General features: G+C 42.6%; 2 protein-coding genes across 5 annotated transcripts in view; one reads left to right on the forward strand and one right to left on the reverse strand.

The window, feature by feature from the left end:
* LOC122570975 overlaps window positions 1-24,269 on the reverse strand; it is a 307,523-nt gene that overhangs the window by 78,523 nt on the left and 204,731 nt on the right. The gene's annotated exons all lie outside the window — the stretch shown is intronic.
* Window positions 1-24,269, forward strand: part of LOC122570968 (neuroligin-4, X-linked) — a 261,432-nt gene that overhangs the window by 34,717 nt on the left and 202,446 nt on the right. For all 4 annotated transcript variants that reach the window (XM_043734044.1, XM_043734046.1, XM_043734047.1 and 1 more), the window contains exon 2: window positions 22,203-22,584. The gene's annotated coding sequence lies outside the window, so the exon portion shown is untranslated. The remainder of the gene's footprint in view (window positions 1-22,202; window positions 22,585-24,269) is intronic.

Below are 24,269 nucleotides of genomic sequence, written 5' to 3' on the forward strand. Positions count from 1 at the left end.
CCAAAGTTCTTCTCAAATAAAAGAATCTGCTGGCGTACTTGACAAAACGGGCTAACCCCCGCCCTCCCTTACTGTATGCATAACACGATAAATAACTTCACGACTAGCTTGTCGACACGTTGAATCCACTGGAGCTTAGGGGTTTTCCTTTATATATATATGCAACAAATATCTTCTCGCTTCTTTTTCACTGCAAGTACAAATAGACGCGCGGTTTTTGTTTGAACGAATCGCAGAAAGATTTGCTTTGGTACAATACGAAGAAAGCGAGGATTTGTGAGTTTTGATATCCAGATTTTTACTAAACGCGAGATGTTTTAATGCCGTCGAATTGTAGCAGACTTAATTACAGAAATCAGAGGACCGAATCGCGACTGGAGTAAGCTCCAAACAAGCCTTCCATCCCCATCGAAGTTGAGATAATCGGTACTAAAGTATCCGGCGCTCCTTTCTTCGTTTCGAAACTTTGTTTCGTAAGAAGGATAAAGATGAAGGGTTTAAGGCGGAATTAAGATGGGAAATTGAAGTAACAGCGCACAAACGAAAATCATTATCTCCTACAGCTTCGATTACCAACTGCAAAAAACTAAGCTCCGCCCAGACGCTTCTTCTTCAAGCTAATTAGCATTGGACGCGCTGAAACTGCTAGTTTCCTCTGTATCGAGTTCCATAACAAATGAAAGCTCGACGTGTTTCCCTTGATTCCATGCTGGAAATAATCGATATTTAATTTCACCGCGAGTTTCAAAACTAAAATGGCACATCGACACCGAGATGAAGAAATTTCATCGAAGAAGCAACGAAGAACGTTCCCGTGGCTGATAATAAAAACCGCAAGTCGTGAGATTAAAAGCAACGTTCGCTACTTCCGGTGACTGTGACGCAACGATCGCAAGAGCCGCCGTAACGACCGGCAAAGTTGGTCAGAATTAAAGTAATGTCGCGCTTTTTCTCCTTGGCCGACGTTTACAACTCCGAAACGCGATGCTAACTTGGATCGTAAAGAAGGAAAGCCGTGGCCATTTTGCAATCGTCCTTCCTGTACGGACAATAAATATCAAACCACTGCGACGCCACAGTTTGGTCAACTCGCAAACGAACCGTGGGAACTTGCAGTTTCTCTTAAACACTGCGTTTTAGCGATAACGATATCTCAAAAGGCGAGTGGTATTTGTTGAACAGTGACATTCAGTTTGGAAGATTAAGCATTGTTAAGCGCCTCGATGCCCAAGGACGCGTAACTCTTTTCAAAGTTCCAGTAGTTATTGCGTAGAGAATATCGTAATTATTCGTTGCTTGGATGTTTTCCCCGTCTAAATCACTTAAACGGACCGTCAAGAATTCCCATTGCTTTATCATCGAAAGACGCATTCAGAGTTCACGCGGATTTCTCTGAAACACTGTTCAATGCTACAATGCGAATTACGCGTGATCGGACTTTCGTTTGCGAAGCTTTGATAAAATCAGTTTTCCAGCCTTTTCCCAGCAACCCGATCTTACCGTAGAGAGATCGAGCATCAGTTTACGGGAGACACGCGTCCCGGCATTGTTGCGCCGGTGCAAATCGATGACGTCAAACGAGAATCAAAAGGCACCGCAAATACCGCTCAGTCGGAACGCATAATCGACAGTGTGCTCTTGAAAATTCAACGTCGCGAATATCGTCTCTATTCTTAATCTCCTACGATTACCTCTTTTCTTCCTGCCCTTTATCTTTCCTACACAACCACCGACCATTCCAGCAACTTGCAATTCATTAAACATTTTTTTCAAGCAGCCTCCTTTGTAAAGGACTTTACTTTCTATTTTAAACGTTTCCTTTGCTTCTCATTGTGCCACGCTTTGTTCCAATAATTTATAGTCATTTTGAATACGATAGTTGTCCAATTAGTTACTCGATGCTACGCTAACCGTCCCAAGAGGAGAGAGAAAGGGATTCGAACTATTCGGAACTTAGGTTCCCGTCCTTTGTGTAACAAAGGAGAGACTCAATGGAATCGAGCTACCCTTAGACGTTCCATTGACATACACGTGTCGTCAGCTATATAAAGCATGTACTTTACAACGAAGGAATTTACTAACGAACTAATTAATATGCCAAAGCAAGTAGAAAGTAGCTTGTGGAGTTAGCTACATAGCGCCAGAATTTTTTCGTGTTTCTTTCCTAAATCACGAGCTTGTTCAATTTATACGAAGCCGCTTGTGGCGGCACTCGACAGCACAAATACCGCCACTCGACACTAACTAACAACGGACGACGGCAGCGCAGTGGTTAGCGCCTTAGGTTACGAACGTTCTGAACCCGGGATCGAATCCCGGCGACCGAAGTCCGATTTTTCTTCCACGATTCTTAAATAGGAAGAAAATACAGCAGCACTACCCCCCAGCAGCGACATCTACAGCCAGCAGCGCTACTATTATCACGGACAACATAGCCATCTCACGCTGAAAAAATAATCAAAGCTCGGAGGATAATCATATACGTCATTAACGAGAATGTATAAAAGAGATTAGAACGGAATGAATCGTATCGTGTGGAATGTATTCTCTGGGTCGCAGAGGATGTAGTAAAAACAGAACACAGCAATCGAATACCCGAATAGAGGGCCGGTGACTAATCAAACGAACACAGCAAACGCGAAAGCGAAACAGGAATCTGCGGAAAGGGAAGGGGGGGTGTGAACGTGATTCGAGACTTACGCAGAGACGAGGCGAACACGCGGCAAAACGAGGGACGCCGATCGAAAAAGGCCAAATGGTCGGAGAAGAAATACATGACGCGTGGCCATGTCTCTCGTTAAACTTGCAAAGGCTGCCCACCCATTGATTACCAGTGACAGGCTACAAAGTCCCTGTTTTTTATTCGAGGCGACGAAATCAAAGTCGCGTCACCATCCTCAAAGGCCAGACCCCTGCTTTCGATCAGCCAACACCCTCTGTATTGTGTGCGAGGTCCGATGCCTCTAGCATGGAAAGTGGATGTGTTGCTCTATTGTTTAAGACTCCTTTGCAATTTAGATTGCATTAGTAGATTATTAGATTTATTTTCTTCATAGAATAAAGTACCCGCGTTGTATATTTTTCAAGGATTAACGAGAAATTATGTTGGAAATAGATAGATCGAGAAGTTCGTAAAATTGATATTTACGACGGCGTTTAATTAAACATCCATAAACGAGGATCGGGACTCGCTTCGCTGACTTGTTAGAGGTACTCAAAGCGTCCTAAGAGCTAGCGAAGGCAACAGGTAAATTGAAGTTCCTATCGCGACTAAACGAGACAGCGATACTCCTGATCGTAAGAATCGAACAGCGAGCTTACGTGTAACGAGCTCTTCTTTCGATCCTCGCGTTGATCGCGATAATGGATCTGTAGTATCGTTCACAGCAAGAACGAATTGGTCGTGAATATTTTATTAATTCTGGCGCTGCGAGGTGTATGGATATGTGCACATATATGTACGGCATTAGTCACCCGGAATGAAACATTTATCGGCAACACATTCGCTAAGCCGCGGCAATAAAAATGTCTCCCGCATTGGTGTTGCTTGGCGCGGTCAGAGTGCACTAAACTGTACGTGCACTTAAAAGTACCGGCTGAGATGGAGTAAAAAGCCAACGGCCACGGAACATCGGAGAGCAAAGGGAGTGGGACGAGGGGCTAGGAGTAGAAAGAGAAAAAGAGCTGAAAAGCTCTCGGCACAAAAAAGTGGGATAAATTGGGGCAACTGCTCGTAACGTTCTGCGCGCCATACATCCTATCGACGAAGTATAGATACCTCGTGGCGACCGTGTAATACGCCGTGCACACGCGCACGAACACATTTTCCACGCGAGATTAAACCGTCTGAAAAGGGTAGTCCCCTTCTACGTCGTGAAACAGGATAAAAGGGGAGAGTTCGACGCAGTCATTTCGAATATTATCGTGGAGACGATGATGAGGGGTGGTCCGTGTACAGTGTACGTGGTACAATTCTTTCGCGCGCTAATTTGGCGTGCGCGAGAGGCTGCTGTACTCCGGAAGAGGGATGATATCGATTAGGATATAATAGAGCACCGGCTGGCTGCCGATTAACGCCGACGAACGTTCACCATTAAAACGATATTTTCGTCGAGTATTAAGTGTTTATAGATTATGTATCGCCCCTTATCGGCCAGAGTTGATAATAAATATCAATCGATTGGTTTAGGGGTAGCCGGTCGCTCTGTGGGAAATAGTGATATTCTATTGGTTGGAGATATTTATGGAAAACAATATTTTTCGATATATAATTTCCTGCCGGAGCGTATCGGCAGGTTTCTATTTTCTAATCAAATAAATCACGCATTTGTTGAATATTTCATAGAATATGATGGAATGTTGTAAGCTGTCCGTGAAAAATAAGCGTCTAGAAAGAGGTAAATGTTGAGTGAAAAATATAACGTATCGAAGAAGATAAACGACCAAACGACAGTATCTATGAAATAAAATACAAGTGAAATTAATCATCACACCGTACTCGGTTAAAAGTTTCTTTTAACGAGCTATCTCTCAAATAAAGTCGAACGCATCGTTGCATTTTTCACGGTGATCTTCATTTCACGACGATTCAACGTTAGTCCAGCTACCGGATACGAACAACGTTCGCGGAACAATAAAATTCACCCTGACATGTGCTACACGGTGGTCCATCATCTTGCGAAAGCTTTTGTTGGAATCCCATTAGGCTCTCTGATTGTTACAAGGAGTATAATCATTCGTTTTAACAGTCACGAACTACTTGATGACGATCTCTGCTCGGAAAGAAGTAGAACAAGACAACGTGTTGGTGTCCCACAAGTAGAACAATCGCACCGTTTGAAGGAAGCCGCATAAAGAACCGTAAGATTTGTTCGAGAGTTTTTTAATTTGATTCGACTTGCCTCTTCGAACTCCTAGAAGTGTGATATAATTGAAGAATCTGTGCAATCATTTTCTTCTTTTTTTTTTTTATACATAAACGCGCAAGTGCTTCGGAAAAGTGAATGGAAGCGTTTCAAAAATTATCCCGACCCTTTTAATGTAACAAAAGCCCCTCCTACCATCCCGCCCCCAAATAATTTTTCACATCAGAGAATGTTGCATCGTGGCCATAGTAGTTCCATTAGGCGAGCAATATCCTTTTTATCCGACAATGGATCGGATATCTCGTTACGTTGCTCTTGTATGTATATATTCGTACGGATATCCGTTATGCGTGCTATGCGGATGCACGCATACACGTCGGCAGGGAAACAGGTTAGTCCTGTACAATGGTATAAAGTCAATATAATTATGCTTCAGGGGTTGGATAGGGATTTCAACGTAATGCAGATCTCATAGGAGGACAAAAGCTGAAGCTTGGAATAATTTAAACCAGCCTGATGTGGACTGATAGTAATATTAATAATAACGCGCGAAAACTGGACCTGCCCGGCTGTAGAGGCTGATTTAGCTGGAAACTGGGCTCGAATGTTTTGAAGGGCGCACCAGGGACTAGCTTCATCCTACTTGTTCAAACACGAGCCCCCGGTTATCTCGGTTGTCGCGTTATCTGATTCTCATCTAGGATATTTTACTTTGCTTGAGTGAACGAAATTTTATAGCAAAGAGAATCGTCTTACACGACCAATTAGAATTAGTCGGTGAAAACCGACGATTTCTCTATTTCCAAGCTCTCAGAAAAGTCGACGAAATAATCGAACCTAATTGCAAGGTATTAAACAAAATTACAGCCGGATTCTGTTCAATTCTGGTATCGGATTTCAGTTAGAGCTCTAATTAACCTAAAACACGTTTATTCGATAAATCCGCCGATTTCTGATGCGTTATCTAAAATTTCCCATTAATTACATTGAAGAACATTTAATGCACGCTTGATCTCACTCCGGGGTTCATCGATATCCAACACACGCGCATCCCGTTATTGCGTTTGTCGAAAGAATGTAGAAACGCATCAAATAGTACGGCCGATGCTGAAAAGAGGCGATTGGATTAGACCGTGCGGAAGAGTATAAGCGATTTGAATGCTTAACATGTAAATCCCACACTGATGTTTGGCCGTGATATTAACAGCGCGAAACAGAAGCCCGATCCAAATGACCGGCGTTTCTGGTTGAATATAAATTACGTTTTGGTCAGCCGCGCCCACACCACGTCATCTACCCCTTGTCGGATTACGTTCGCGGATCTTACGCGTAAGGGAATAGTCAGATAGGTCAGGGAACGGTTGAATAGAAATTCTTCCAAAGGTTTTTACAGCGTTCCGGAAATTGCTGTAATATTTTTTCGCGGTGACGTTTAGATTGGACGACCGTTCTGGCGAAGGAGAGATTTCTTGGTTCAACGAGTGAGGTAAGTTATGCGTCAATGATGACACAGTATCTACTACCTTGACTGATGCTCGAGGGATGCTGGTATTGTTTGAATAAATCGTCGCTATTTGTGTAGAGAGAAAAGTACCTGATAAAAGGTGGAAGAAGAGAATCTAATAATTTTTGTAGTCGAAGATAAAATAATAATATTAACCAGAAGGCGCATGTAGTCTACTTTTCGAATAAATTGCGTATTTGATAATTAAATAGAAATCAATAGGTTTCTGAGGGTTTCTATAGGTTCTATATCGGAACCTAGAAACCTCGTTTGGAAACGACTACGTGAGCATAGCACGTTAACAGTCAAATATAATTACTCGTCAAAAATCTGCGCGATTTTCATCGAGTTTACAGTTTTCGTTCATTGGAAAATTGATTAAAAGAATTTGTCGTTGAATCAACGGCAAATAGACCAATTATTGACAAATAGAACGCGATTCGTTAACGACGCTAACGACTAGCTGGCGTATTTTATAATCAGACTGTCAAGCACGATCGTCGAAAACAACTTCGAACAGCGTTTAAGTGTCGTAATCTTTCGAGCAAATTGTGAAAGCGATCGATACGCGCCGTGATACGGACCGGCTGTCGAACATATATTGAATTACAAGGCACTCTTATCAGCAGAACTATTAATCAGCGAATACCCGATAGCCGAATGTGGATGTTACGCGAAACGAGATCACCGTAAATTTTATGGCCGAGTTATTCGAATTTACAAGAGATACGCATTCCACTTGCTTGTGCGCGCGAATTCACCCAGTTTACAGAGGTATATCCTTTACGTATCGTCATTGTTACTGATACTACTGTTGTGTCAACTGTGAATCAATAATGCCGCATCTCTGATGGCGTGGGAATTGCATTAGCAAACAGGTAACGCAATGGAATTCGATGTTTCACACGTTACTTCTTTTTCGTATTTTTATTCCTTTCCTTTTTTTTTTCTTTTTCGGATTAGTCGAAAATCGATAACCATACTTTTGCTCATTTTTTCGCACTGCCAGCTGCTGTTTTCGTAGCTACGTTGGCTTTAAACGTTATTTCCACAGCATTGAGTACGTTTTCACTTGACAAATTCATCAACTAGTGTGCATCATTGGACGATAGTAACTGTTCATTTTTTCCTTTCCATCGGTACCTTTTCCATGGTACAGTCGCGTCGAATTTCCGAATCAAAGAGTTTCATGGACGCCATCCAGTGAAATCGTTTAAACCTTTGATTCTGCGGCTGCTTATTACCAGGTGCTTCCATGCTCTGATCACATTTAATTGAAATTTCACGCTGCGCGCGCTATCAGCCGCTCGTGCCCCGCTCAAAATTTCGCGTTCATTGATAGGATGCCTATGTGGAACCGCGTTTCTCTCGGTTACCAATCGCATTTCACTTGGCTACGAATCACGTTTATCAAACCGTCAGCGGATCCCTTCCGTACAGTCGAACTTGTCATCCTTGTCCAACACACGAACGAACGATTCGTTTACCGATACTCTCCGATACACGCTAAAAAGAATCTGTTGACTCCGTTTAAAGAAACGCGAACCTTGTTCCAACAGTATTCTCGATTCTTCTCTCCATCAATCTTCCCCCAGAAACTTCCCTATATACTTTCCTTCTGCCAACCGTATTAAGACTAGATTTACAATGCGTTTCAATTCAACCTGTTCTCTCATAAATTCAGTTGATTTTCACGGGCTTGATTCTGCCGTTTCTTGCGATTAACAACACGAAAATCGTCGGTTTGACCGCGACGTAATTAACGATAGCGATAATGCGTTGTGTCGAACAATGGTGAGTGTTCCCCCGTGCGAGAGCTTACGCGTTTGAAACGAGTTTCCGGTTGTCGTACCAGCGACCTATTATTTTTTTTGTCGTTACCCTGTTGGTCGTTTCCTTTCGCGCAGCGACGAACAAACGCGACCCAGGATACGAGAGTTTCGTTGCATTGTCCCCGATCGCTGGCACAAAAGAATAAATTACGCGATTGAAGCCAGCTCGGCGATATTATTTACCCGTGTCAGTCGATATGCAGAACGGTAATACACGTTTGTCACGACAGACTGTACAACTTGAAATTCGTTCGCGCTCGTTGTCCTGGAGTGACAAAATGGAGCAATTTAGAACAAGATCTTTGGAGCATCTATTTATACGTATATATGATCACTATGAACAATGATTTCATAGACGAAGAATACACGATTATTCTATCAATTCGTAAGAATTTTTGCTGGTGTGGAAGATCTCGTCGTAGACGTTGAGAAAGAGCAGGGACGCACAAGAATTTGCGAGATGGCAATTACATGCGCATCAGTTGCAGCTCTCCGTCCGGAAAGGGAGAATCTTGTTTCCACTCTCTCGTTCGAGTGGCTAATTAAATCCGAGATATTGTGCCGAGCATAAAATTAGCCGTGTGAATGTCTGGGAATGAATAAGCTGCAGTCTGAATACCGCAACTAGAAACTCGCCCCTGAAAACTTTCTTCCGCTGGACGGGAGTGGTTTTACGAGCCTGCTGTTTGTTCATTGATCGCCGCCTTGTAATTAAAAACCCGCACTGACGTAGTGTAGAACGAGAATATTTTATTTTCAATACGGGATTAATTTTTGTTCACTTTTCTGGCAACGTCTTCAACATCTTTCGATAATTGTCCGTAAAAAAGACCAAGATGTGGTATATCGAGTAAACGAATACTTTAAAAATAATTACAAACACCTTAACTTTCTGAATTATGGATCGCACATACTTCTTACTTTGTAGTATCTAAAAGCTACCGCATCTCGCAGACGGTAGTTGCGCTCTGTGGTCATTTTAATTACTACCCAACGCGCGACTTTTCTGTACCATCAAACAGATAATTATTAATTAGCCACGATGTAGCCAGTAGTATTTGCGAAAAGGAAATTTTGCGGCATGGAAACAAGAATGAACGAGAACCTACTTTGTTTGAACGCGTGGTGGGTTCGTATTCCGCCACCACAGGGGGTTTCCAAGATCCCCTGTTGCTCCCGCGGATATTACAATACTGCAATACGTGTGCTATAAAGAAAATGAAACGACGAACGGCCGTACCGTTTTACAATCTGATACCTGCGCGTGGTAGAGCCGTTCCGGTTCTAAAGAATAAGAAATAAGGCCGTTGGTGGGCCATGGAAACAAAAGTAAGGACAAAAGACAAAAGGGACAAAAAAACGGAAGGCTGAGGGTAAAAATAAAGAAGATGGTGCAGACGAAGGACTGTTCTGCAAATCTCTCGCTTAAAATCAGGACGCAAACACGCCACGATGGGGAGATATGCAAAGTGGCAGGAGCTTTATGCAAAAGGTCTTCTGCCACCGATTCACTTTCCGTCGCTCTTATCATTCCGCATGTACGAGTCTTGCGACGCTCTCTTTATTTATTTTACGCGGCTTATATACAAGTAGAACGACAACGCGACAAAATTCAACGTTTCCCGCGTCTCGTTTTCCTTATTTCCGCTGTGAGATAACAGAAGCAGGAGACATCGTTTCCACAGTTATTTCTCATTGTCGGTAAAAAGATTAATTTTCCACCGAATTTCTCTATTCTGCAAAATTTTCCCATTTTATTTTTTATGAAATATAGAGAAAGCTTATGCATGTATCATATAGACCGATAGATATTCTTGAAAGGAAAGCTCGCGAACGATTTGAATTGTCACGGTTGATATGGCCTCCGCGCTCCTTCAGTTTGATCAATAAGCTCTTTTGCGTGCCAGCACGAGATATTCGCGAAAACATGGAAACATATTTCAAATTCGAATCCGTACTCCTCTCTTATTTTCTTGAATAAAATATCCATTCAACAATCCCAGCTTGAAACTTAAATTAGAAACAGAGACTACTGAAGATTCAGCTCGATATCGAGGGAACGAGTTCCTCTGGCCTCGAGATCCGCTTGTTCGTGGCCCGTCCAAGAAGGAGATTGAATTCATTGCAACAACCGGCAAGAACTTAATTAAATTTGAACGTGCGCTTCATTGAAATTGATTCAGGCGATCGCGTGCAAGCACGCAAGATGTATCGTTAACCGTGGGTGTCTTTTGATCGAACCACGATCGATATGCTGCTGCACGCGACTCAGACAGCCGATTGCTCGGAATGAAGACCGTTTGTCTACCATCCTCCAAATATATCGGATTGTTTCCATAGGAATGAATAGCCTCGGTCTCCAAGAAATTTTTAATCATCTAATAGTGGATCTTCGCTCGACAATCGAGTACAATCTCGTTGAATCGATGGCATCGTCGAAGGAAATGAGATTTCAATGCGTTTCAAGCGAATCGTTCAAAGATTAATCTCAATGATTCTCTGTCGTCTCAGTAATTCATTGCGTTTAATGGATATCATGAAGCAACAGAACTTAATCTGCGTATCAAATATATTACACGTATGGATTAGCTCTACTCTCTCTCGTTAATCATAAGAAATTTCAATGTCGACTTCAATATCTCTCAATGTTTTTCATAACGTCGGAAGATCCGATGGAGCAGCGTTCCGCGAAATCATCTCGTTTTAAGACATTTTCCGCACGGCGAGATAAGTCGCAGACTTATTTTCCAGTGAAACAGTTGTCGACACGACAGACGTATATTTCGACCGATGTCCGGTGGTTTATATTAAAGATTTCGATAACCGTTCCATCGCAGGATGTACTCGAACGGACGTCGCGCTATCGCGACCAGACTCGAATATCCGAATCGCAGACGTGTTCCGAGACCGACGTGTCGACCGCAGAGTGTGCTCGGTAGTGGATACAGCGATTCTCGAAACTAATCGAGGCTCGACACAGATATGCTCGACAGAAACGGTGAACATTATGATATTCGCCATTCGTTTTGCGATTCAATTACACACGAGATACAGACTCACGATTGCACTATTAAGGCTTTTGATGATGTTGGGTATGTTGGGTATAGGACGAATTTTTCCACGTGCTTAAGCGCTTTTGTTACAAATTTTTTAATCGAATTCAGCGTACGTCGACAACGAGAGTTCCCTTCTACAGTGTCCTTTGAACGAGTAACTGGAAGTTAATTCGAAGTAATTACCGTGCTGCTAACGATCAATTAAGCGCATCTGGGATAGATCCCGATAATGCAGCGACGCAACTATGGCTCAAGCCTGTTACGACTAAAGCCAGTTCCTGCAAAAAGCGCAGACTCGCGCGTGCCGAGGAAAATTGCCTCGCGGAATAACGTTTAATCCGATTTATAATCGAAACGGGACAAGGCGAACGAGACTATATCTTCCACGAGCAAAACGGTTTACACGTTTTACTCGAACAATAATTTTTTCTACAGGAATACTATCGGTCGTGTTAAAAAACTTAGTCTTTGATCGAGGAAAATGGAAAACGGATGGCGGAGAAAGGAAGAGAAAGAAAAGAGAAGTTTGCCAAAATCGATCGACTTCGTATTGCAGCTGAGGAAAATATCTATTAGAAGAAATTGTACAGATTGTTTTATAAAAATAGGGAAGAAATGAAAATGAAACTTGTTTCGTGCATCAGAACACGCAGTATGGAACTCGTCTATCCCGGTTTCGTGTAAATAAGCGAGTGGCCACTAGACGAGCAATCTTCCCGGCTCATTAGGGGAAATATAGGCACGGTCGCGTGTCCACAGTCGTGCCGAGTCTTCGTTTCTTGTGTCGAAAAGAGAGAAAACTCGCGAGACACGACGCAGAGTCACGTACGCGAGAAGGGCGCTCCTAAGGGAGCAACTCCCACGAAAGTCTGAAAAACCTTGACGTTGTTGCTTTCCTTAGAGAGCTTCATTGTCTGCAGGCTCGTAATTAAGTTAACGTTATTGCTCCTTTAAAAAAGGAATTCGATTCTCTATTGAGTTTAACTACTTCTCATTAATATGTAATATATGTAACATATAACGTACTGTAAAGTCGAAATTAAAGTCGACTTGACAGGTGTTCGACTTTCTTAGTCTAGGAAAAATCTTTTATGACCAGTGAACGTTGAATAACGTTGGAATTACGGCAATTTGCTGATGGATTATTGGATTATCGACATGGTTATTACACACCAAGATTTTAAATTTTAGTGCCTCAAAGGGATAAGATTATCTCTGATAAATGAAACGTTTTCCTGGCGTACATGTTTTCTAGTTATGCCGTGTATAATAAGTATGTCAAGCAAACATTGCGTGCGTTGACGTTACTTTCTGTCAAAGAATCATAGGGAAATAAAATAAGCGACGAAAAACTGCGCCTCCTGTGTAATATTCAGGCTGCAATTAACCAGAAACACAAACTGTGTCGAAGCTGAAACGTACATGACGAGAACTTAGAATCAGGAGCGAAATGGAGTCTAGAGGTTTGTGAAATATGAATTTCCACGCTCGATTCTAATTGAAGAAACCCCGTGTAAATTAATCTTACTTGCTGTACATCCGTTAATCAGCTTATAAAATAGAGAATGAAACGGCAAAGCGCTATGCGATCTGATAAATTCGTTATTGTACTATGTTACAATAAATAATCTCCTGATATTCCGTAGCTGTTACATCACACTTTACATTGTGAAATAAGCAATACTCGACTACATATTCTACGCTTAATTCGGACTTATCCTATTTTAACCTAAATCCGGAAACGCAATAAACTCTGCCAAACTGCAAATTCTCCAAATAAACTGTACCAAACACATAGATAAGCATTCTAGCTTACAGAGCTAATTAACTCCAAATAGATGGCAACGACACTATTCTCGAAAAGATGAAGCATATCCTGAGCCTGAATTTGCGATGCCTATCAGGAAAATTCAAGGCGTAACAATGGCTGCAGCCATCGGTTGGGTTATTAATAGTTCAGCGAGCTGTTGTTTTTCCCTGGGTATTCGCTGCTAAATAATGGACGGCGTTTCGGTACGGCGTGGCGCGACCGCGGCGACGAGATGCGCTCGTTCGAGCGTGCAGCTTGCGTTAAGAATGGGCCGCGGGCGAGCGTCACGAGCCTAGGGGCGAGCGTGGCTTAATTAATCACGCGATTTATTACATTTCTCCATGATTTTTCCTAACAGCCTGGTTCGGCCTTTGTGCAAAACAAAGCGTCGGCTCTGGTCTTTGTCCGTGACTCTGACCGGGCACGAAGTGAAAAACAAAGTGAAAAGGAGCAGTAGTGGCGTGGTTCGACTTAATTAGATGCTAGCTACAGAACACTGCTGATTTTTCTTGCTTCAAATTAAACGCGCCGTCATGTACACTAACCTTGCGTTCTTTTTCTACTCCGAGCTATTTAATTAACGTTTCGACAACCCGATTCGTTCGTCTGGCTATCTTCCGGCCTATGTCCTCGTTCAGTCCTCTTGCGTACGGAATTTCGAAGCGACACGCGCTGCCTTCGTGATTTCATCTTTTCGATCTGGTTCATGAAATGCTTGAAATGCTTGCGTACTTTAAGTTGGCTTTCAAGGGAAAGATGTTCGAAGCGAGCCGGATATCTTTGGAAAGTTAAACGATAATACGAATTTACAAACACTGATCTTGTCGTACTAAAATGTTTACGATCCACGAGAATCAGATTAAATGCGCTTGTAAGGAAAAAGTTCTTTTATATCAACGAGTCGACTTCATTATAGAAAAAATCTACCTCGACTGTTGCGCTTTATTGTCCCTTAACGCCAACTGTAGAGATTGGGGAGGAAGTTCATCCGCTTCTCTGTTAGAGTTTCTCGTCGACGAACCGTTGATCCGGTTTCCGGCGTGCTGCTCGGAATATCGGTTCGCGGTTCGACGAAAACCGAGACGGCGCAGTCGGACGCATCTGTTGCAGAAACTACGATATCCAGTGACCATAACCATGAAGCAACGAGCCACGGAAAAACCGTTTCCTCTATTCCAGCTGTAGATGCCGATTTCAGCTTGGCCTCTCACATTTTTTCACGAACACACGTGCAACCAACCTCGACGCCGCCATTTCCAGCGTGTTTCCCCTTATCGCCAGGAAGAATATGCAGACAGCCGAGATTCTTTCGTGTGAAAATCGGTGGGTGGAGTCCGAAACAGCTGAACGGAAGTAAGGAGAGAGATGTTTCTGCGCTTCCGCGTGGAAGTAATAGAGATTCTTTGAGGGAAAGGCAGTTTTTAAAGATATTCTCTAGCTATGAATGAATTCTGCTCGCGGCTGAACCATATCGGTGATTTATACCGAAATATATTGATAATCTACACGTAATTCGCTACGTATAGTTCAGTTTTAGTTCGGATCGTAACTAACGAGTAAAAGAACTAAATTTTTCAGTAGATACAACGAGCAGTTTTATATATACGAGCAAATGATTTAAAGTACAAAAAGTCTGCTAGAAAATTCAGCGCAGTGTAGTATCGAATAACTGTAAAAGGCGTGAGAGCCCATTATATGGAATATAGAATAGAGAAATATAGAAATGTTTGCATAGTTTTTCTTGGCACGAAATGCTCGAGCGAAGGTTTACCTTCTTATGAGAAGAAACGGGGCCGCATAATTTTTCATTGGACCGAACATTCGCGAAAATCAACAGTGCCAAATGCATTTAAGAACAGAAGTTGCAGTCCATGGGGGATAAAATCGCAAACTTTGGGCGGTCTTAAATTAAGACACCTCAAATATTATCCTTCGATATCTCTCTCTCTCTCTCCCTCTCTCTACAACAAACAACGAACAATCTTACATCCAACCGGAAACTCTCATTCCTCTTTTAAACGTCGCGAATCCATGAACGAATCGTCTACACGAGGAATATTCCAGCAATTTCTTCAAATTCTGCGAATCGGAGTCGCGAGGACAATTTAATTCGAGGAAAGAAGAGAAACTTATGCCGCCGCAAGGACCGGCTGGAAGTTTTTAAGAAGAGAGGAGGGATGGCCACCCATCTAGAGAGTCCCGTGACGGCAATTGAGAACATTCTTAGCCCGGAAACGAGGATGGCGAACCCCGTACGACCGGCAGATTTTCAAGAGAGCCAGCTTCCCGCTCGTAAGCCCGGCAAATCCAATTCGCAGAACAATAACGACGAACTTTCGAGCCGTTGTCAGGTGTCCAGGCACCACCTACTCCCTCTGAAACTGCTGGTCGGAATGGATACGGTCCGGTAGTGTTATTGCACAGCCAAGAATATTATCTTTTCTCCATATTCTTTCCTTCCTATTTCTCCGTTTTCACTTTTCTCGGCGTTTCCTCGGAGTTGTTCGGCCTTCAGCCCCTTCCTCTTCATCCCCTGCCTGTTCAAAAACCGTCTTTCAACGCGGAGAAAGAGGTCAGACTGGCATGGCACGACGGAGGGTTAGAAATCCACATCAGACAGATTTCCAGAGACGCGTGAAATCCTAAGGATCCGATCAGACAGCGTTACTCTTCGTCGTTTTTCGGCAGCTTTGCCTTTTCTTCGAAATCACCGTAGAAGGGAAATAACGTCCGCTGCAGTTCACGAAACGGCCTACATATTACGATTGTTTTTCTTGCTTGTATTTTTCTTCCCCTTTATATACGTGCGGTCTTTTATCGTATTTTTTTTTTGTTATTGGTTTCTGCGCGTCGACGATGGTGAAAATTGAAATTCCGTTGTGACGAGAACTCGTCTGTCCGTCAGAACGGTTCTATTTATTCGGCTGGCCGTGAAAAATGTCCAGCTGGCCCTTCCGCGCGTTTAATCCGACCCGGCCCAATTAAACTGTCAGCCGAAATTAATCTGCCACTTGTTTGCTGTCCTGTCATCGGTGTCTCTTCTTCTGTGACGCTTGGCGTCCGTTGTTTTCGTTGTTTTTTCATCCAGTCGCGTAAAAAATAGCTTCGAAAGACTTCAATATACCTGTTGACGTATATACAACGATGGTTCAAGACAAACAAAATATTGGACAATTTCATAAATAACATTACTGCGATACAAGATCCGACCCATTGCGAGAAAGTAGCAACCAAGTGAAAGAAATTGCAACTTTATGACACTTTGGTTCAGTGACAGATTGAAATTGTCAAAAGCAAGAATTGTGGTTCGGTTCATTAACGGCGTCTAAGCTTTTAATCAGCAAACTAGGTTCGCATCAATCATCGTTATTGCATTGACGTTTACCTGCAATTTACTTGGATTTCGAGGCTTCGAGGTACTTAGAAGTTTGCACGTCGTTCATTTATCAGATTGCATACTAATCGAGTTTGGCCAAGTTATGCTTTACGGCGGCCTTGCTGCAGATGTGTACATTTCATGGCGAACGGCCATTAAAATACACAATTTAAAATTATACGTTGGAATAGGTAATACTCTCAATAATAATTTCTTCGTTCGTAATTACAGTCGTAACTGTTTCTCTTTAAGAAGCTATTTCTTATAGAAAAAGAATTTTTTCCGAGTATCTTATTGCAAGCGTTTCTGTCGCGCAAAGTCTGATCTTGAAACGACTCGAATACTCGCTATCCTTCGTCAATTATTGTCTCGTAATAATTCAACAATGTTAGTAAAAGTTAGAAAGCTGGAAGGTAGACGGAAAAATTGCGTCAATTAACGATAACGAGGTAAATCAAAGACACGGCGCGTTCGTTGCATTCGCCCTAAAAATAATTCCGAGCCAGAGGAACGCTGACGCGAAATTTTACGCGAGTCCTGCATGCTGATAGGTCATTTATCGTTGAGGAACGGCTGTCAGACGTTTTTTGTGCAAACGCGAGTCAATTATTCTGCGAGAGCAGACTGATTAGGGAAAAAAACGTATTCGACGATCCATAAAATAAACCGGCTACCTACGTGCGACCGTTTCTTTTATCACGCTTGATAGTTAATCGATCGACTGAATATATCGCTTCCTTCGTAAATCAATTTTTCCGGTAAAATAGTTTGTCATAATTATCCTCGGTATATCCATAAAGTCATGTTTTTTGTCCAATTAAAACAGAAGGATACGGTTTCTGTTAATTAAAAAGTGGGCATCCATCTTTTATCCGACCAACAAAACGAATACACTTTCCTGAGAGAAAGAAAGTTGTCTGATTAATGGCATTGTCTAGATAATGTTACGGATTCGCAAGTCTGAACATGGTTTCCATGTTCCAGCTTACTTTGACCGGTCAGACTAACTGTCAAAGCGGTAAATTGCATTTGCTAGCTTGCGTGGCCTTTCGTGCTCGTCGAACGTGGAAAGTCTGCTTGCGAAATTTCGGCAAATGCAATTAGAAATTTAGTAAATTCGAGACAGCAAGTATCGTTGATGCGGTAATTAGCCTGGTCGACCAGACACGAGCCCAATCGTTTATTAGCTAGAAACGGGCGTGAATACTCGTTCCGAAAATCGAATCAACCGTTTTTATCGATTACTGCTAGAGCGACATGTAACGACGAGAAATTTCATTTGCAGATGCACGGTTTTCCGGACTTTTCGAGCTTCGTATTTTTTGAACTTCTTACTTCCCTTTTTTTATCATTGCACTTCTCGTCGTTTACTTTAGCTGTTTGAGAAATCTGCAACTTTTCACCTTCTAGAGGTTTTCTATTTCTCTTTTTCTACTCTGGCAATCTTTTTTTCTTTTACTCCCTTCGGTAGCTTCTTTCATTTTTCTGGCGCGCAAGTGGCATGTCTACTGTCTCCCGCCTAACGGAAAAGAGATATCCAAACGAACGATCTGTCGAGCCGTCTATCAACAAAAATTTTCACGCACTTCCATTCGAAACGTTGTTGAATTCAAGATGGGAGTTCCCCGGCGAAAGTTTTCCAATTAAATTTCCAGCATTGCATAGATCATGCTGCTCTCCTACTCGTGAAAAATGAAGATAATACCGATTCATTTGAGTTGCGGATGAAACTTAGACGTCACGGATGATCGATGACCATTCGTTTATTTCGCCAATTTTTCTTACCTTATTAGAATACTTTCATAATACTCGGATAATACCGCAGTTTCATCTTCACAGGTCTTCATTAATTCACCCCTGCAGTTCGGCGTCTATTTTTTTTCTAGCGAAAACGCTATTGAATGGTGCATTGTGAATATTACTTATTCCAAGTCGTTCAACTTTGATGGATTCACTATAAATGCTTATGCAGCGCCGTTTATTGACTCGAACTACTTACATGCATCTGTACCTATAGACACATCGTACATTTCGAACAAATACAAGAGTTTCTGTGTGAAAAATGTATCTGTTAAGATCAATTACTATCTATACATTTCTCGTGTAACCAAAAGTCCTAATTTTTTCCACAAATTCGTACTTCATAATTATTCTAACGAGGCTTATCTGAAACTACTATTGCACCACTGCGTAGGAAATGAGAGAATCGGCTGTAGTATCCATAAACCCGATCAGTGAGACGGAAGAAGCAGCGAAGGAAAGACCAGAAAACGACAACGAATAGTCGGAGGATGGGATTCCCTTCAGAATTCGATTGTTACGCGGCGTGGAATATCGATTCGATGTCGGCTGTTCAGACGACCTCCTGGACGACAAGAGAAAGCAGAAAAGTCCATTCCGAGGAGCTGACGTGATCGACATAGACGGTCGGTGGCTATTGTTCGGGCTCGTCGTTACGCGGCGTAGTTTCCAGATGCAACTCCTTTCGAACTCAACTCCTTGCACTCACGTGCGCACAGTTTTACTGTATACCGGCGATGCCGGATAAGAAGTCGACGAAGCTAAGATTTTCCGGCACAAGTACCGAGAAAAGTCCAAAAGAATGCAACGGGTACACGATACCTCTCTTAGCGAAGCTATTTTTAGTGCAGTAGTCAATAAATGGAGCGCAAGAACTGTCGGTTCTTGGTTCCCATTCTTAATTCTGCTGCTTTCGTTCATTTCGTATAGTTTTCATATTCTTCGCATCGAAATACAGCAAGGCTATTAATTAATTTATTTTGTCGCCTCGGTGACTTTACTTCGATTCGAAATTTATTGGCTTTGATCTTAAGTTGGAGGAAAATATCTGTCAATTCTGTTCACGATTGTCGAGTCAACGCCATTGAAATTTCCCAACGGTAGACTAAGTGTCGACGGAAACAGTCAAGCCGAACAAAGTCGTGATGTAAAATTGACAGCGCGTCAAGCTGCCTTGTTGAGAAGGAGAGAATGCTTCGTCGAGGAAGTATATTTTTTGCCAAATCGATCTGTTCACCAGTTGAAAAATAGAGATTGCGGTTTCCCGACCGTGCGAGGTAGGCGTACGCAACTTGCTCCCATATTTCGCGTACAATAGGGCGAAATTGACTATCTAGAAGCTGGCATTTGCCGGCTGAAAGATGGACTACAGAGCTTTCAACTTTTGAATCGATTCGGTCGTCGATTTGAGATTTTCCAAAATTCGCCGAATCTTTTACATAAGCACTGTATCGTGTTATATCACGCGGACAAAATGAAATTTGGAAAGTCCGACTGATCCGCAAAGTTATGTTCCTCGTGTTTGCTTCTTTGGCTCCTTTAATTACCTTGCATGGCCTAGTTTATTCGGCACCTCGTAGATACGAAAGCTTTGAGGTTGATGTCGGCGTCACAGTAGAATAAACATGTACGTGGACAGACGATGATCGATGGCCCCAGTGAAAGCATCCAGGCTACGGTCAGACGTCGCTCGGTGACTGGAAAAAATGTTTATCCTATGATCGAGTATCGGTCGAGGGTCAGTACAAAAAAACAACGAGTATAATGGGAGCATTTGAGTTCACGGTGTTTTCAAAGTAAACGTAATCCCTGATAAAGCTGTTCGTTTCTTAATCAATGTAATTTAATACTTATACGTGCACGCGTGCAGTCATTAATATTTACGCGTCATGATTTTGTAACTGAATAATTACTAATGATATGATAAACACCATCGAGGCATCGAACATATTAAATTACGAGCAGGTGATCCAGAATACGTACAGATATTAAGAATTGTACGTAAAAATGCGTAATACTGTATCATTTATACTATACTCGTATATATTATACTTATACCATAAATCTAAAAATCTACACGAGTTATATTTGAAACTATCAAAATTTCTCACGCAGAAAATACCTTAAAAGCTATCCAATTTTCCGGAAAATAATTTTCCTCCGGCCGATACCGGAAGAGCGACCAAGAATTCGATTAAACCGCCCAAGGAACGCGGGGGACAAAACTGTGTCTAAAATTTCATGTGAGACGGGGTCGATACGCATTGGACTAAACAGCTACGTCAGCAATACCGCCTGGGGCGAAGTACAAGACTATGCCGTATTCGCCTATCATCTGGACAACGTTGCCCGCTAGAAACAATTATTACTACTTGGCAAACTCAAATAGTCTATCGGCCACAGGCAGTAGTTGGGAAGCTCTGTTAACCATCTGCATGTCTGTCTGTATACGTACTCGTCCATGTGTGCTTATGTGTGCACGAGCAGAGAGGAACGCTGTCACGCAACTCGCGCGTCAACGTGCGAGCACGTAGCGCGAGCGTGTGACGCGCCCGGTCGCTTGGTATGCGAACGAGTGGACTACACGTCTGGGTTATCCTCGCTTGGAATAATCAGCGACGTAATGGAGTGTGGCGTGGTTAATGAGCTACCTGCTTCTCTGGTCGTTTGACCACACGCGAAAATTTGCTTCCACGGTCTCTTTTTCTTTCTCTACTTTCGCAACGTTTTTAAAAAGATGCTCTTGTTCTTGACTCGTTCCACTACCGGGATAAACCGAAATTCAAGGATAAAAGTCCTTTGGATTTTGTGAACCGCCGAATGTTTCTCGCCGATTGTGTTAGAGTCAATAACAGGAAAGATATTTCGAATATTTTTCTCCACGATATTTCTACATTTCAGTCGGATTCACTTATCAGACACTCGATTTCACTCGCATGTATATCTCTCAATGCAGCCAGAACCACACAGTTACGGTTACAAGCGCAGCCTCCTGCCGTCATTTGCCCTCGGCAGCCTGATAATATCCGCGTCGTGGAGTCACTTATTGGGTAGTTGTCTAATCGACTGTGGAGCTAGGTATAGATATACCAGCGGTGGCTGTTAGTAGCGCGCGGCTTGACTCCCTCGATTAGTCTGCTTAACGGCGCTAATTGAACGCGAAACTGCGCCCCGTTGTCGGCCTTACGGGAACGCGTCTTCCATTCTTCCCGCGTGGAAAGCACGTTTGCGTACTGGAATAGTGGTGGATCGAGCGAAACAATAGAAAGAACGCTATCGCTCGGGTTTGATCCGAGTTTTATCTTGTTCCGCCTAGCGGCGGAAGTTCTCTCGAAATTGGCCCAAACGATTCGATTGCAAGAATGGCGATTCAAGAGAATATTAAATCGAACTAATTGGAATTATCGAATGACCCAGTTCCATCAAGTTGTGCGAAGAAATTGCTTGACGTGGAAAAAGAAAAAAAGAGTCACGTTTGCGATATTCATGAACACGTTCGAAAGAAGAAACTTGTTCGCTCGTTAAGCTCTTTTTCAGAAACGGTAGAACGTAAAGAGATAGTTAAGGATCGTTTTACTTGGTGTGTGTCCCTTGAAACGTTTATTACATCGTTTCGTCTACATTAACAGACTACGTGTATTCAGCTTTCGTAAATTCATGTCACGATCGATGTAACAACAGTACCTGGTAGAATGATAATTGCTCAACCATCTTCTCAAGTGGATTACCTCTGTTGGAACGAAGCATTTGTATTACAGATCTTCCGTTAAGCTTGCGACTTGGCTATTCGATATCGATGTTCAACTTCGTTGCTTGGCTCGATTTCGATAGAAAACCAATCGTTTCATTTCATCGTCTTTCTCCTCAAAACGAGAAGTCTTCATTTTTTCTAGAGACAAACCCGCTGGATATTCTTGCTTCAATTTTTGTTAATAGTCGTATTGATTTTTCTGTTTCAGAACTCGCTGTGTACCTAAAGAAACAGCTGCCTCCGTCTTCTACCCCCGAATTTGTTCAACGAATCGACGTAATATTAGAAAAGAAGAGCATCGAGGTTGTCGAGGTTTTGAGAATCGTGCAAGAAAACTTTCTACAGAAGTATAAATGAAATTCCATATCGCGACGTATCGGTGTTTTCGCGACCCTCATCCGCCTCGAGCGGTGTCACGCGCGTAGAGATCGGTAAGAAATGGAGCTAAGAAATTAAGCGATCGATCGCAACGCGTTACACTCAGTGGCAAAAATGCCGAAGGAGGATTCGTAGGCTTGAGTCGGTGCTCGCCTTGCTGTTGCTGCTATTCTAACCAGGAGGTTAATTAAAGTCGATGATCGGGTCTAATGGTAAGTGTCTCGACGTCAGCGAAAAACCGGACCCACCAATTTTCCCTCGATATCCCTTCTCTGTGTCTTTTCCAACGAAAGAATACGAAATTCAGCGAACTGCTGCTAGAATCCGCTAACTTTCAGTATTATCTGCGACAATCTTCCATTCTTGTAACTGCAAATAAGCCTGCAGAGATTTCTTAATTAAAAGTAACTTTCAGACATTCTTGTCCAAATAACGACGCTTTAACTTCAAACAGAATAACATAAACTGTATGTAGATATCTATAAATAGAGCAAGTCGACGAAAGCGTTGACCTATACTATTGCGAGCCGCAAACTTCAGCTATGCAGAAACGATGATCGAATTCGATGATGCCATTTCCGAAATCCTCGGGCTCGTTCCCTAGGGCTTCTCGATATCCTACGGTACGGTCGAAAATCTTTCAGATAGATTCTTGGGAAAAGATTCGAGCGCCACTGATAAGCAAAAGCCGTTCGCCTGAAACAGCTTATCTCCTTCTTCCTGCTTCTCAGTGCGAGTCTGCGAATGACGAAGAGCGCGTGATCCAGTTAGACGACACTAAACTCCAGTCCTCTCTTCCTTTTTCTTCTCTCTCTCTCTCTCTCTCTCTCTCTCTCTCTCCCTTCTCTCTTTTTCCTCTTCCCGAGACTGATAAGTACTGATTTCCATAATGGTTCCATGTACGAGTACGCTCGGCCTATCTTCGCTCCGGGCCACTTTCCGCCGTCTTATCGAACCTCTTAGACTCGCGGCTCGATCGATATCAGATTGATTTCCGCCTGATTTACGGCCGTGTTAAATATTCATAGCTATCAACAGGAATTAAGATCGTTCAATTAGTGGTACGGCACGTGCTTTAAAAATGTCGAGGCTATTCGCTACATTTACTTTTTCAATGATATCTTTCCTTATCTTGGAGAAATAGCAACGTCGAAATTGGGACACCGTTACGTAGCCAGGGCAAGAACGAGTTCGAAACGCAAGGAAACGCTGCCTCGTAATTTCGCGTTTTTCTCGGAAAACGGTGGCACATTTCTTTCTCTCTTCCAATCCATTTCGTGAATCGTTCCAGAATTTCAAGCAAAGTCATCGATGATTATTTTTGCGACCTTTATTCGACGTCAATTTGAGCGCTCCGCTTCAGATATTCACCATTTCCATAAAGAATGCCCTTCGTTTGCACACGCACGTAACCGCGCTAGTCGTTCCACTTTATCTAGTATCAAGAAACGATGAAAATTTCCTGCACGAGATGAGAATTTAAAACCAACGGCCCCGAAGCGAGATGAATAGCGTACTTCTGCGGAATTATTTTTCTGCCCAGGTTGTGGCAGAAACGGTACTGTCGATCCCACAATTTGACGCGGTTGCAAACATCGTGATCGCCAATTAAATTCTACTAACGAACTTTTATTCATTTTTTATTTAAAGAATCACCATCGAATCACCTGTTGCAAAACGTTTTACTTCGCGATCAAATTTTTATAAAAAAGGCAAAGAGAAGATATCTCCCTTCGCGACGGGGCATCCAGTTCCCTCGTACGTTCCTCTCGCAAATTTCATTCAAAACTCACAACGTGTAAAACTAGAAGAGCCGCTAATTATTCGTTGCAACTTGCGAAGGTGTGCGATATTCGGCACGGTCGCTAGATGTAAAGTAGAGGAAACGGGGCTAGCC

The sequence above is a fragment of the Bombus pyrosoma genome, linkage group LG9 (genome assembly GCF_014825855.1).
Source record: "Bombus pyrosoma isolate SC7728 linkage group LG9, ASM1482585v1, whole genome shotgun sequence".
In the NCBI taxonomy this organism is placed as follows: domain Eukaryota; kingdom Metazoa; phylum Arthropoda; class Insecta; order Hymenoptera; family Apidae; genus Bombus; species Bombus pyrosoma.